Source organism: Episyrphus balteatus, chromosome 2 (genome assembly GCF_945859705.1).
Source record: "Episyrphus balteatus chromosome 2, idEpiBalt1.1, whole genome shotgun sequence".
NCBI classification, from domain to species: domain Eukaryota; kingdom Metazoa; phylum Arthropoda; class Insecta; order Diptera; family Syrphidae; genus Episyrphus; species Episyrphus balteatus.
The window spans coordinates 14393872-14407671 of record NC_079135.1 but is presented as its reverse complement, the minus strand read 5'-3'; the positions used below and the strand labels follow the sequence as shown (position 1 = coordinate 14407671).

General features: G+C 27.6%; 1 protein-coding gene and 1 long non-coding RNA gene across 6 annotated transcripts in view; both read right to left on the bottom strand.

The window, feature by feature from the left end:
• The window catches only part of LOC129910963 (homeodomain-interacting protein kinase 2), a 139322-nt gene that overhangs the window by 50631 nt on the left and 74891 nt on the right, over positions 1-13800 (bottom strand). The window lies entirely within an intron of this gene.
• LOC129910971 (uncharacterized) lies at positions 11663-12208 on the bottom strand. Its single transcript, XR_008771565.1, has 2 exons — positions 11865-12208; positions 11663-11813 (listed from the first exon to the last, which is right to left on the bottom strand). It is a non-coding gene; the product is annotated as an uncharacterized LOC129910971 (long non-coding RNA).

The following is a 13800-nucleotide window of genomic DNA, read 5'->3' as shown; positions in this document are numbered from 1 at the left end:
CAAGATATAATTTTTTCGACTTTTGACACACTATAACTAGTTCAGCGTCCGGAAGAACATTCCGGACATGGTTATTTTTTGCAACAAATCATTAGATAATCTAAGTCTGCCATAAATCTCGTCATTTAACAATATCTTTTGCGAACAACTTTGGTATCTATCAAAATTCTTATCGTTAGTATTTTTTCTCTCTCTGTTTATTGTTTGAATTTTTCTGAATGGCTAATAAATTCACCAACAAAAAACTCCATAACATTTAAACAAGGTAAAATGTTGGGCAAGTCCTGTCTAAAATGCGTCAACTGACATGAGCAAGGTCAAATTGAACAACTTTTTCCATGTAACCCGTGTCACGTGAAAGGGTACTTTCACTACGTGGTAGGTATTCAGACTTTTAAAACCGAAACAAAATATCTTTTAGGTGTTGCATAAAAATATGCTACCCTTAAGCGTTAGTTGACACTTTAGCATAAAGATAACACCTCTTTTATCTTGAATGTTGATTTGCATGAGACATGATATTGTACGAGTCCGCCACTAAAAGCAATTTTATTTTGTTTAAAAACAAATTTAATTTTTTTGTTGAATTCCGCTCTAAAAGCATTTTAATAATTTTCTTCTTAATTTAGTTTTGATATTTTTGTTTAATTCACATATTTGCATTTGAAAATTATGAATGTGAATTATTTTTAGAAAGTTTTTAACATTCCTTTTGAATGAAGACAATTAAAACAATTAAAGTATGTATATTTGTTTACATACTGATTTAAAAGGAATTGGTTCGACTTAAAACGCAGACTTGAAATTATTTATTTCTTCAAGAGAAATGATTTTAGAGAAATGACACTGAACTCACACAGCTGCATCTCATTTCATATCTAAATTATAATAAACACACAAAATTCCCCAACAAACATTCAACTAAATAATGAAAGTTTTTTCCCACAGACAAAACAAAAAATTAAAAAAATACAAATCAGCATCATCTCGTCGTAATATACAAATTCCATTAATTCGATTGAAAAAAAAATAATATAAAATAAATAATCAAACAGAGGAGCGGAAGGTTACTTTTTTTTTATTCACCAATCACTGATCGAATGTGAAAAGCGATTTGTCTTTATTTTAAATTAAAAAAAAAAATATAATGTTTCCTCTCAAAAGATGATTCGCATTTTAGTTTTTTTTATGAAATATTTTCTATATAAGCAGAGGTCATCTTTTAGCATTAGTATGGTGACCTCAATGCCGGCCGTCGTCGCCGCCACACTCATAATATAATGCCGGCGGTAAAGCCAACTGCCTGATCTGGCTTTAATGCTATCGCGAGACATTTATGATTTATTATCGTCGCCCACTGTTTAATCGTCTTTGAATTTTTTTTTCAATTGAATGTATTTTTCATTTCGCAATAATTTTTGGTTGTAGGTAATTTGTCTGTGGATGTCTGCGTCTGCAAATTTTTTAACTATTGAATGATGTTTTGAAACAAAAAATAGGTAACACAAATTTTATTGTGATTTTCTATTGTAGGTGGTTTACAAATAGCACCTTACTAAATCTATTTGTGACAGTTTTTTTTTTTCTTTCAAACTCAACCAAATTGAATTTTTTTTTTAAGATTCCTCATATTGCACAAAATTTACTATCTATTCATGGAATCGTAATTTTGATGTTATCTTAGTTCACATAATGTTTATTTGTAAAATTATACAAATAAACCAAACTCAAAACTCATCCAATCGAATATATTATTTTTTTTTTTTTTGATTTCATAATTCAAAAATACAGAACTGGCAAATTCAATGATTTTTTGTGCGGCCACGACGACATCGACGACGAAAGATGAGTTGAAGTGTGTACATGAGTGATTTTTATTTTGTAATTTATGTCAATTGCAATCTTTTGTATATGTACACTCTCAGACATGGCAATTAAACAAACACACAAGAAAAAAAAAACAAAAACAACTTTGAAAATTGTACAAAAAAAAAAAAAAAACAAATAAATAAATAAAATAAACATTTTGACAGACGAGTGTGTGATGTATTGGGGACAATTAACTGATTTTTATTTTTTTTTTTTTATTTTTGTGTAGCCAATAAAAATTGAAGAATGACATTTTAGTTGGTTCCATCAATATTTTGGCATCGAAAGTTATGCAGTTTAATGAATTGAAATTTATCGGTTTTTTTTTTAATAATAAAAAGTTGTTTTGACATTTTTTTAAAGTGTTTTAATTTCTCTGTCTAGTAATTTGTTTATTTTGAGTTATTGAAATTTTAAAAACTAACGTTCAAGAATTACAAATATAAAAAAATACCAACGATACCAGAGGCATGAATATCACATGATTTTTGAAAAGCAAAGAAATAGCATTTTGAAATAGAACAAGTAAATTCTCATCAAATACTGTAGATTGAAAGGGTGTTTTTTTTAGAAGGGAGTAAATTAAGTAATTAGTCCAAACAAAGTCGATGAGTCGCTAAGAACACCATTTCATCCAAAATAATTATTGGCCTCCATAGGTTTTTGAAATGCAATATGCTGATTTTTGCCAAAAATTACTTATATTTCTTTCACAAAAAAAAACACCCTTTCACTCAAAGGTTCATTTTATTTTTGGTTCCGATTATAAATTGAACGTTTAAAACTAAAGTTCTTCATACATCACTCATTTTTTTAGACTCATTTATAGAATTTAATCCCTCTTGAAAAAAAAACTCCTTTTCACCCGGTAAATATTTTTTGAACTTTGTACATTCTTGATTTCTATCTCAAATGTAAAATTATTACCAAATTTAATTAGAGTACCCCATCAATATATTTTCCAATAAAAAAAAAAACACCCTTTTAACCATGATATTCTTATAGACACTTTAGATTCTTGTTTCCAATCTCAAATGTAAAATAATAGCTAGATTTCAATAAAGAACCATTATAGTACCTAACTTAAATTTGTAATAAACCCACATTGTCTCTATACCTAAAAAAAAAAACACCCTTTCATGTGAAAAAAAAACTTTTTGACTTATTTTATTCGTTATTCCCATGGCAAGGACAGCATCTGTAATAAAGTTTGTAAGGGTACCATTTTGGATTTTTTAGGACTCATCCTTATTTTCAAAAAAAAAAAAAACACCCTTTCACCTTAAATATTTTGTATAAACAGTTTAGATTCTTGGTTTCTGTTGTAAATGAAATATTTTTGCCAATAATAATAATTAATTGGTGTATGTATAATTTTTTCGAAGTTTTTATGAAACTTATTCTGAATTTCATCTTTTCTCTTTTTCTTTTCACTCAAAATAATTTTAATGACACTGTAGAATCAAATGGAATTTTTTTCACCAAGTTTAAAAAATAAACAAAATTTATGTCAGTTGTTTTGAAACCTTTTTCATAAAAATATTTTTTTGGGAACGTTACGAATTATTTTTAAACATCCATCCCGAACTTTATCAGTGTATCATATTTTTCATTTTTGAATTTCATTAAAAAAAAGAAGCATTTTTGCATTAAGTCGAAAATAACTTTTCTTATTTGATTTTTTGTATATAATCAATATTTTCCACTGATTACAACCTCAAAATATTCAAAAAAAATGTTCTTCGGTTTTTTTTCCTTAATAATAAAAATAATTTCTCCTATATGCGTTTTATTTTCTTTTAATAAAAAATTAAACTACCCATTACGAAAAAGCTACACATGTCTTCGAATTTGCTTTCCATATTGTCAAAAGCAGCTGTACCTTGTGGTTTTTTTTCTAGCCTCATGCTGTTATACCAACACGTGACTTCAAAAACCTTCTTTTCATTGTCCCATAAACAACCAATTTAAAAACTGACATTTGCCAATATTTTCTTTTTTCTTTTCAGCAAAATGTATATCAAATTATATAACAGCCTTTCAATGAAATACCTACAAGTTAAAAAAAAAGGTTAGTCCCTTTAAGTATTCCCATTCAAAAAAAATAAAAAAAACTGTCAATAATGCTTACCCATGAAATACGTCATTCCCATTTTATTCCATAAAATATAAAAATTACGAGTCATTACCTAGAATTAGAAAAAAAGAAAAAAAAATAAGTTAATAAGTTGATACATGCTTATAGAGGTTTTATAGAAGAAGAAAAAATATATATATAAAAATAAACTTTTTTTTTGCTAGTACCTACTACATTCATCAACAAACTCAACAGGAATGTTGTCATCATCCGCATTCAAACTCACCAGGACACTCTTCTACTCTACCTCAGAGTACATCCATAATAATCATCGTCACCACCTACACATAATAACTACCAATCTCCCTCTATCGGACGACCGACACACAAAAAACACAAACAACTTTCGCAACAAGTAAGTCAAATTGAAAAGAAAGAAACATGAATGACAAAGCGTAAGTTCCGCCTCCGCATAAAGCCATTTTTTTTTTCTTCTTTTTGTTGTATTTTATTATGGGCCTTTTGTATTCGAAGAGAACACATGGCGTTTGCCACGTTATCCTAATGGTTGGGTTCATCATTGTCAAACATTTCCTAGGGGATATGATTTGGCGTCACGTTGACTGGAATTTTTTTTTCTTTTTTATATTTTTTGCGAAATTGTATACGTAAAAAAAATTAAAACATATAAGAAGGGGTAAAATGGTTATGTTTTATAGCAACTTGCGCGCGAAACCTAATCAATATTTAAATAAAAAAAAAATAAAAGAAATACACACAAAAAAAAAAACGAAAGAGTGAAATAAAGTTTCTCCCCGCCAACACACAACTGTTGCTAATTCATTTGGCGGAAAATTGAAACGAACATTTTCAGAGCGCGCGCCAGTCAGTCAAACCAATGAATGAGAAAAATCGATAAATTTGACGCAGATGGCGCATTTTTGCGTGGAAACATGCAATTTAGCAAAAAGTGTGGTGAAAATTCTCTTACAATCTTTTGGGTGAACTTTCTTTGCACACCAACACCACCACTCACTACCACAACACCCATAATCAACATGAACTCCTTGGAGAAATGGACTTTGAAAAGGATCTTAGCTAAATTAAAGGATGGTGACCAAATTACCATTTTTTTTATTCAAATTTTGAGGTAAAAAATTAAATTTTCGATTCCATCCAAAAGCAAGGAAAACATTTTTTTTTATAAAAATCGAATTTTTAGCATAAATTGACATTTTCGATAAAATAACAAATTTTCGATATAAAATTAAGAAAAAAGAAATAGTTAAAAATTTATTTTCGTTAAAAAACGATAAAATTTAATTTTCGATATAAAATCTAGTTTTCGATAAGTAATCTAAATTTCCTTAAACAAATCTTAGTTTCGTTAAAAATTGATAAATTCTAATTTTCGATAGAAAATGTAATTTTCGATAGAAAATGTAATTTTCGATAGAAAATGTAATTTTCGATAGAAAATGTAATTTTCGATAGAAAATGTAATTTTCGATAGAAAATGTAATTTTCGATAGAAAATGTAATTTTCGATAGAAAATGTAATTTTCGATAGAAAATGTAATTTTCGATAGAAAATGTAATTTTCGATAGAAAATGTAATTTGCGATAGAAAATGTAATTTTCGATAGAAAACGTAATTTTCGATAGAAAATGTAATTTTCGATAGAAAATGTAATTTTCGATAGAAAATGTAATTTTCGATAGAAAATGTAATTTTCGATAGAAAATGTAGTTTTCGTTAGATAGAAAATCTAATATTCAATATAAAATCGAAATAAATTTAAATCTTTTTCGATAGAGAAATCAATTTTCGTTAAAAAATCAAATTTTCGTTGACAAAAATACATAATCGATTTTCAATACAAAATGTAATATTCAGTAAAAATTCAGTTTTATCAAATATTTGAGATAAATCAATTTTTTGAAGAAAAAAGAAATTTTTGAAGAAAAATGAAATTTTTGAAGGAAAATGAAATTTTTGAAGAAAAATGAAATTTTTGAAGAAAAATGAAATTTTTGAAGAAAAATGAAATTTTTGAAGAAAAATGAAATTTTTAAAGAAAAATGAAATTTTTGAAAAAAAACAAATTAAATTTTTGAAAAAAAAAATTAAATTTTTGAAAGAAAAATTGAATTTTTGAAAAAAAAAATTAAATTTTTGAAAAAAAAAATTAAATTTTTGAAAAAAAAAATTAAATTTTTGAAAAAAAAAATTAAATTTTTGAAGAGAAATGAATTTTGTGAAGAAAAATTAATTTATTGAAGAAAAATGATTTTTTTTGAAGAAAAATGATTTTTTTTTAAGAAAAATGATTTTTTTCAACAAAAATTGTTTTTTTTTTTTTTTGAAGAAAAATGAATTCTTTGAAGAAAAATGTATTCTTTGAAGAAAAATGAATTCTTTGAAGAAAAATTAAATTTTTGAAGAACAATGAAAATTTTGATGAAGAATGAAAATTTTGATGAAAAACAAAAAATTTGTATCACAAATGAAAATTTTGATGAAAAATAAAAAGTTTGTATCAAAAATGAAAATTTTGATGAAAAATTAAATTTTTGAAAAAATTTAATTTTTTGGGAAAAAACAAAAATAATTTTTGAACAGAAATCAATTTTTGAATCAAAATTTGCATCTAATGTTTGAACAAAAATCATTTCTGTGCAAACATCAATTTTTTTTAACAAAAATCAAATTTTTGAACAGAACAACTTTTTGATATCAATTTTCTGAACAAAAATAATTTTCCGGAACAAAAATCATATTTTTGAAGCAAAATCAATTTTTATAACAAAATTATTGTTTTGGACAGAACTCAATTTTTTGAAACAAAATCATTTTTTTTTAGCAAAATACAAATTAAATTTTTGAACTTGTTATGTTTTTTTTTTAACAAAAATATTTTTCTGAACAAAAATCAATTTTTTGAGAAACGATCAATTTTCGTAAGGAAATCAAATTTTTGAATAAAAACCAAATTTGAACAAAAATATTATTTTTTAACAACACACCTCAATAACTTTTTTTGAACAAAAATTTTTTATTACAATTTTTTAACAGAAATCTAGTTTTTCATTAAAAATCTAATTTTTGGAAACAATATTTTTAGAAAAATCAACATTTTGAATAAAAATCTAATTTTGAAAAAAAAAATCTACATATTTGTCAACAAAAATCTTTTTTTTTAACAAAAAATAATTTTTTGAAGCAAAAATTATATTTTTGAACAAAAATATAATTATAAAAAATGAATTTTTTTTCTCAAAAACCATTTGTTTTGAAAAGACTAATAAAATTGTGTATAAACTAATTTTTTTAAAAATAAATTTAAACAACTTTAACTGGTCACACTATAAATTGGAGTGGGTGTTTCGTATTTAAGTTGTGAAACTATAATATCCCAACACCCACACACAGCTAACGACTAGCAAAGCAAAGCATATGAACCGGATTGCATGAGAGAGTTTAGGCTTACTTAATGCCTCAGCTGCATTTAATCCAAAACTAACTAACAATTTTAAAATAAGCGCCCGCATCCAGAGCGCACCAAATAAAATGAACACACATGAAACGAGACGAGGCTAGGGGAAAGACGACAACGGACAAAAACGAAACGAAAACGTCGACGATGGTTAACTATGCTGCTCCTAGTCAGGTCGTCGTCGTTATCGATGTTTTATAGTTTGTTGTTGTTAGTTTTTTTTTTTTTTTGCTATCGTTTACCATCCTTTGAAGCCCGCATTGCATTGGTGCCATGGTGCAACCACATTGCCATCCACTCTACTAGTACTTTGTTTTGCATGCACATAAATACTTTTGCTTCCAACCAACCCAGTCAGTCAGCCAAGCCAACCAAACAAACAACAACTATAACCACGACACAAACTATATACCTTACGAGCTCTATACAACGATGACGACGACGACGTCGAATATACGACTCATAGTGAATACCCAAGTTGGATTTATCGATTTGGACAGATTTTCCAAATGAGTCATCCATGCCTCCAAAACCGGCAACAAACAATGTTAGTCGCTCATGACGATGATGAGGATAGTCGTTGTGAATCAGTCTTGTCGTTTATAGAAATAGTGAGGGGAGGAGGTATAAAGCAAGAAGGTAAAGAGACTATACACAGAGTAGATAGATTGGAGAGATGAGGTTGTTGCGACATAGAAAGCCAACTAACGAAAACAACATGCAGTTGTGCCTTCTCGTTTATTTAAAAAAAAAAAAATATAAGACTAAGCTAGTTAGCCAGCAACATTTACCTACTTCTTTCTACTAGTCTATTGAATAGACCCTTTTGGATGGAACAAATTCGTTCAAGAGTTTTTATTGCTGATTATGATTCCTTGGCATACAAGAATACTCCAGCCAAAAGTGCTACTAAATCCATTGGTGCATTTCTGAGAAAACGGCAACACTGGTCGGTTTTCAGTTTTTTTGATTTAACTCGAAAACCAAGCCTGACTTTGAAATTGTTCAAAGACACTTTTCATAGCAAATTAAATTTTCTGTCAAGTTAAGATGGTTAAAAAATTTTAAAAATTATTTTTGACTAAAATTCTAACCTAAAATCAAAGAAAAAAAAGTTAAAAAATTGACAATTTTATTTTTTTTTACTAAATCAAGGGGCATTTTGTGTATGTAGCCGAGACGTCCAAACTTTGTACTAATGAAATAAAGTAGAGGTAAAATCCTTTGATAATATGCAATTTTTAATTTTTTTTGTCAAGAAACAACTTAAATGTACCTATTCAAAAACTAGCACTTTTTCTAAATTTTTGACTTTTTTAGTGAAAAGCAAGTTTTTAAAACTCGATAAAATCCTATTAATTGGTAACTTTTAGACTTTTAAAGTAAACATACTTCGAGGGATTGATTTAATATAAACTAAATATGACAAACAAAAAAATTTATTTGCATCCTTATGGCCTTTTGTGCAATTTTGTGTATGTGCATTTTTATAAATTCGGGTCGAATGGATGGACGGAGAGCCATTAGCTTTGGTCTATTGCATAGAAGAACATTTAATACCAACTCTTTTACTGTTTTCAATGGCCTGAAAAACAATTCTTGTAAAATCCGCGACCAACGAAAAGTTTCTCTTGAAAAACGAAAAAAATACTGTAATGAGTTTGAAACAAAATAGCTCAGGCAAATTAGTAAATCAAATTGCACTTTTCGCGGGACAAATTTTTTTCATGGAACGTGTTTAGGTGAATGTCCTGAATGAATTTTTTGGGATGATAAGATATCGGGAACAGCCGCCATCTTGGAAAAGAGGTCGGTGCCGTTTTTATTTTATAACTCCATTTTTACTCATTTAAACCAAAAATGTCCGAGGATAAACTTATTATCAATTAAATTATCTAAAAAATGATATACAAATGAATTCCGTGAGTTAGTTAAATTCAATTTTATAGTCGGTCAAAGTCCGGGTTCTTCTCGCTCGGTTAAGACAATATGACATTTTTTCAAATATCTGAAGAACTTTTGATTTGTTTGGGATTTTCTTCAAGAATGAATTATAGCACTTTTAATTATCTATGAAATGAACCCTTTATTGTTTTTGTAACCATCACATTGTAGAAGCAACCAAACGTCGAGGTCATGATATACGATTTTTTAACTGAACTTATTTGGGATTTCAATAGTTCAAATAAACAATCAAAAATTAAACACAATAGTCTCGAAAAGGTAACGGCTTACACACCTCATATCTTGAGTTATACTTATCGTAATGCTGAGATTGAGGTGTTCATGTTTTGGAAAAATGACAGGGCATCAGTTCTTATATTTAGAATCTTAAATAGTGTCACTTTAGCTTATTCACGTTAATTGGAAAATTCACTTCATTTAAAACCTCGAAAACCATATAAAGGTTAACATTAAAGATTTCAAACTTTGAATTCAATATTTAGACGAATATAGTTAAAAAACTGTTTACTTATATTTTGGTTATACCTCCACTTCAAAAATTTGCTCGGTCTAATAGAAGAAAACTTGTTATTTTCTCACTTTTGACTAGTAGAATGTGAACTTCGACGTTAGATGGCTTATACATTATGTTGGTTACAGTTTAGATAAAGGGCTCATTTTATAGATAATCAAAAGTGCTATAATTCATTCTTGAAGAAAATCCCAAACAAATCAAAAGTTCTTCAGATATTTGAAAAAATATCATATTGTCTTAACCTTGCGAGAAGAATTTGGACTTTGACCGACTATAAAATTGAATTTAACTAACTCACGGAATTCATTTGTATATCATTTTTTAGATAATTTAATTGTGAATAAGTCTATCCTCGGACATTTTTGGTTTAAATGAGTAAAAATGGAGTTATAAAATAAAAACGGCACCAACCTCTTTTCCAAGATGGCGGCTGTTCCCGATATCTTATCATCCCAAAAAATTCACTTTTACGATAAGGACATTCACCTAAACACGTTCCATGAAAAAAATTTGTCCCGCGAAAAGTGCAATTTGATTTACTAATTTGCCTGAGCTATTTTGTTTCAAACTCATTACAGTATTTTTTTCGTTTTTCAAGAGAAACTTTTCGTTGGTCGCGGATTTTACAAGAATTGTTTTTCAGGCCATTGAAAACAGTAAAAGAGTTGGTATTAAATGTTCTTCTATGCAATAGACCAAAGCTAATGGCTCTCCGTCCATCCATTCGACCCGAATTTATAAAAATGCACATACACAAAATTGCACAAAAGGCCATAAGGATGCAAATAAATTTTTTTGTTTGTCATATTTAGTTTATATTAAATCAATCCCTCGAAGTATGTTTACTTTAAAAGTCTAAAAGTTACCAATTAATAGGATTTTATCGAGTTTTAAAAACTTGCTTTTCACTAAAAAAGTCAAAAATTTAGAAAAAGTGCTAGTTTTTGAATAGGTACATTTAAGTTGTTTCTTGACAAAAAAAATTAAAAATTACGTATTATCAAAGGATTTTACCTCTACTTTATTTCATTAGTACAAAGTTTGGACGTCCCGGCTACAGACACAAAATGCCCCTTGATTTAGTAAAAAAAAATAAAATTGTCAATTTTTTAACTTTTTTTTCTTTGATTTTAGGTTAGAATTTTAGTCAAAAATAATTTTTAAAATTTTTTAACCATCTTAACTTGACAGAAAATTTAATTTGCTATGAAAAGTGTCTTTGAACAATTTCAAAGTCAGGCTTGGTTTTCGAGTTAAATCAAAAAAACTGAAAACCGACCAGTGTTGCCGTTTTCTCAGAAATGCACCAATGGATTTAGTAGCACTTTTGGCTGGAGTATTCTTGTATGCCAAGGAACCATAATCGCCAATAAAAAGTCTTGAACGAATTTGTTCTATTTTTGCTCTGGAGCTCGGGTCTATTAAATAGACTATACATTTGGGAGCAGTATTTTGAATTTTGTTTCTTTTTGTTTTTTTTTTTTTTTTTTTTAAGAACAACCAACATAGGGTTTTAAGCGATTTAAATTTTAATTACAGGGTGGATCATTCAAAATTTGGGTTTCGAACAAATTTTTTTGAAACAAATTGAGGGGAATTCTGCTTGATTTTATTTTATTTCTTGTGACATAGATTTTAGAAATATTGTTTTTGAAATTTTGCTAAAAAGTTAACTTAAAAACCTAAGGCAATTTGTTTCCAAAATCGAACCATCTGTAAATGAAACACCCTGTTTCATCATTTTCTTCACTTCTTTTTTTTTTTTTTTTTGGTTTTTGGTTTGGTCCTCTTACTGTGATGAATTTGGCAGAGAAAGAATTGAATTTCTTTTTAAATTAAATTATGGAAAGGTTCAGTTGTTCCTTGTGGAATATTTTTGTATTTTCTTTTACTGCAACAATTCAAGTCAGTTATTTGTGCCGCGTTACTTGTTTGTTAATACCTTTCTGTTTAAGTATTCTGAATTCGTTTATTTATTTATTTTTTTTTTTTTCTGAATTTAATGATAACATCGTTATTCGTAAGTTTTTGGCAATGTCAATTTTTTTTTTTTGGTTCGATCAAGTTTGAAAAATCTGCAGTTATTGAAGGGACAAGTTCTTGTTTTTTTTTTTTTTAAGAGGAAGGTACACGCGAATATAATTATGCACCAAGACCAAGATGGTAGATTGTTATGAAAAAAAAGCCAGTTGGTGGATGACCTCGATTTGAAAAAAGAAGGAAAATTTACATTTTTTTTAATGTATGACATTTACCGTTGATCTTCACATTTTGCTAATAACGGGAGACATTAAAAAAAAAATTTTTTTTGAAGATACATACAATGTATCGAAATTTTGAAGAAAAATTAAATTTTAGTAGAAAAATTAAATTTTTGTAGAAATAAAATTTTTAAAGAAAAATTCAATTTTTGAAGTAAAATTAAATTTCTGAAGAAAAATCAAGTTTTTTAAGAAAAAAAAAAACAAACATTTTTTTCTACAAAAAAATGAATTAGAAATTAAGAACCCTTAATTTTTTTAAAAAGTTTGAAGCTTTTTCTTGATTTTAACAGCTTTTTTACTTGCAATATAGGTACTATATATCAAGTTATGCATTTGTACAAAAAAAAAAGTTGAGATAACATTTTTCCATGACATTACGATGGTAGACAATGCCAAAAAAGTGGGTCCCGGAAGTCCGTCTGTCTGTCTGTCTGTCTGTCTGTCAGTCTGTCTGTCAGTCTGTCTGTCAGTCTGTCTGTATAAGGAACTAGAGCCTAAACGGATGGACCGATTGATGTCAAACCTGGTATGCAGCGTTATTTGGCGACTCTCCAGAGGGATTTTTGGAATTAATTTTTTTGGACTAAAAATAACGGTACTTGTCATATACCGATTTTAATAAAATTGAAATATCTCAAAAACGGCTCTAACGATTTTGTTTAAAAATTCAAGTGTTAGTTTAAAGTTAAGGTCTATCTTCTAATAAAAAAAATTTTTTTGAAAATCATTATTAACGGTACCTGCCATAGAACCGTTTTTTTTTAATCCGATTATCTCCGAAAGTGCTTATTCGATTTCAACGAAACTTTTTGTGAAGAAGCATTTATATAATTTTAATATAAGCCAAAAATAATTTTGAAAATTTTTTTTTGAAAAATCAAATTTTCGAAAACGGGACATTTAATTTTTTTGAAATTTTGTTTTTAGATGTTGATTAGTGATTTCTAGAAAATGGCATACCAATTTTATTTTTAAACTTTTTTTCCAAAAAATTATTTATAAAAAATTAGTTTTTTAAAAACGGCTCTAACGATTTTGAAAAATTTTTTTTTATTTTTTTTTTATTTTATTTTTTTTTTTAAACGAATTTTATTTTTTTTCCAAATTTCTATATAAAAAGTCTTAAAAATTTAAGCAACTTTAACTCTAAGAGCAAGTTCGTGCGACCCCAGTCGTGCATTTTATTTATGTTATTTTTTGGCCGAACCTTGTATATAAAAACTATAGTACTATCATGGGTTCCAACGACTGAAGCGCCGTCTGGTTCAAGAGAGCGGACCTATTCATGGAATGATTTTGGCAGGAGTGGGGACTAAGAATAATCAGATAATGAAGGAGTCGTCAAAATATTGGAATATTATTTAAGATATTGGAATATTATTTCAAATTTCAATTCGGGGGAAAGTGACTACATATTTAGCTTTGTAGATAGAGGGAGATAGAAAGATGCATAAGTAGAAATGGAAGTTGTTTATTAAAAATTGAAAAAAAAAACTAAAACGTACAACCACGGTTGCCCATAAGTAAAAATTTTTTGTTTTCAAATAAATTAAAAAATTTGGAAATAAATACATAGTAAATACCTACTTTTTTTTTTAAACAAGACAAATATAA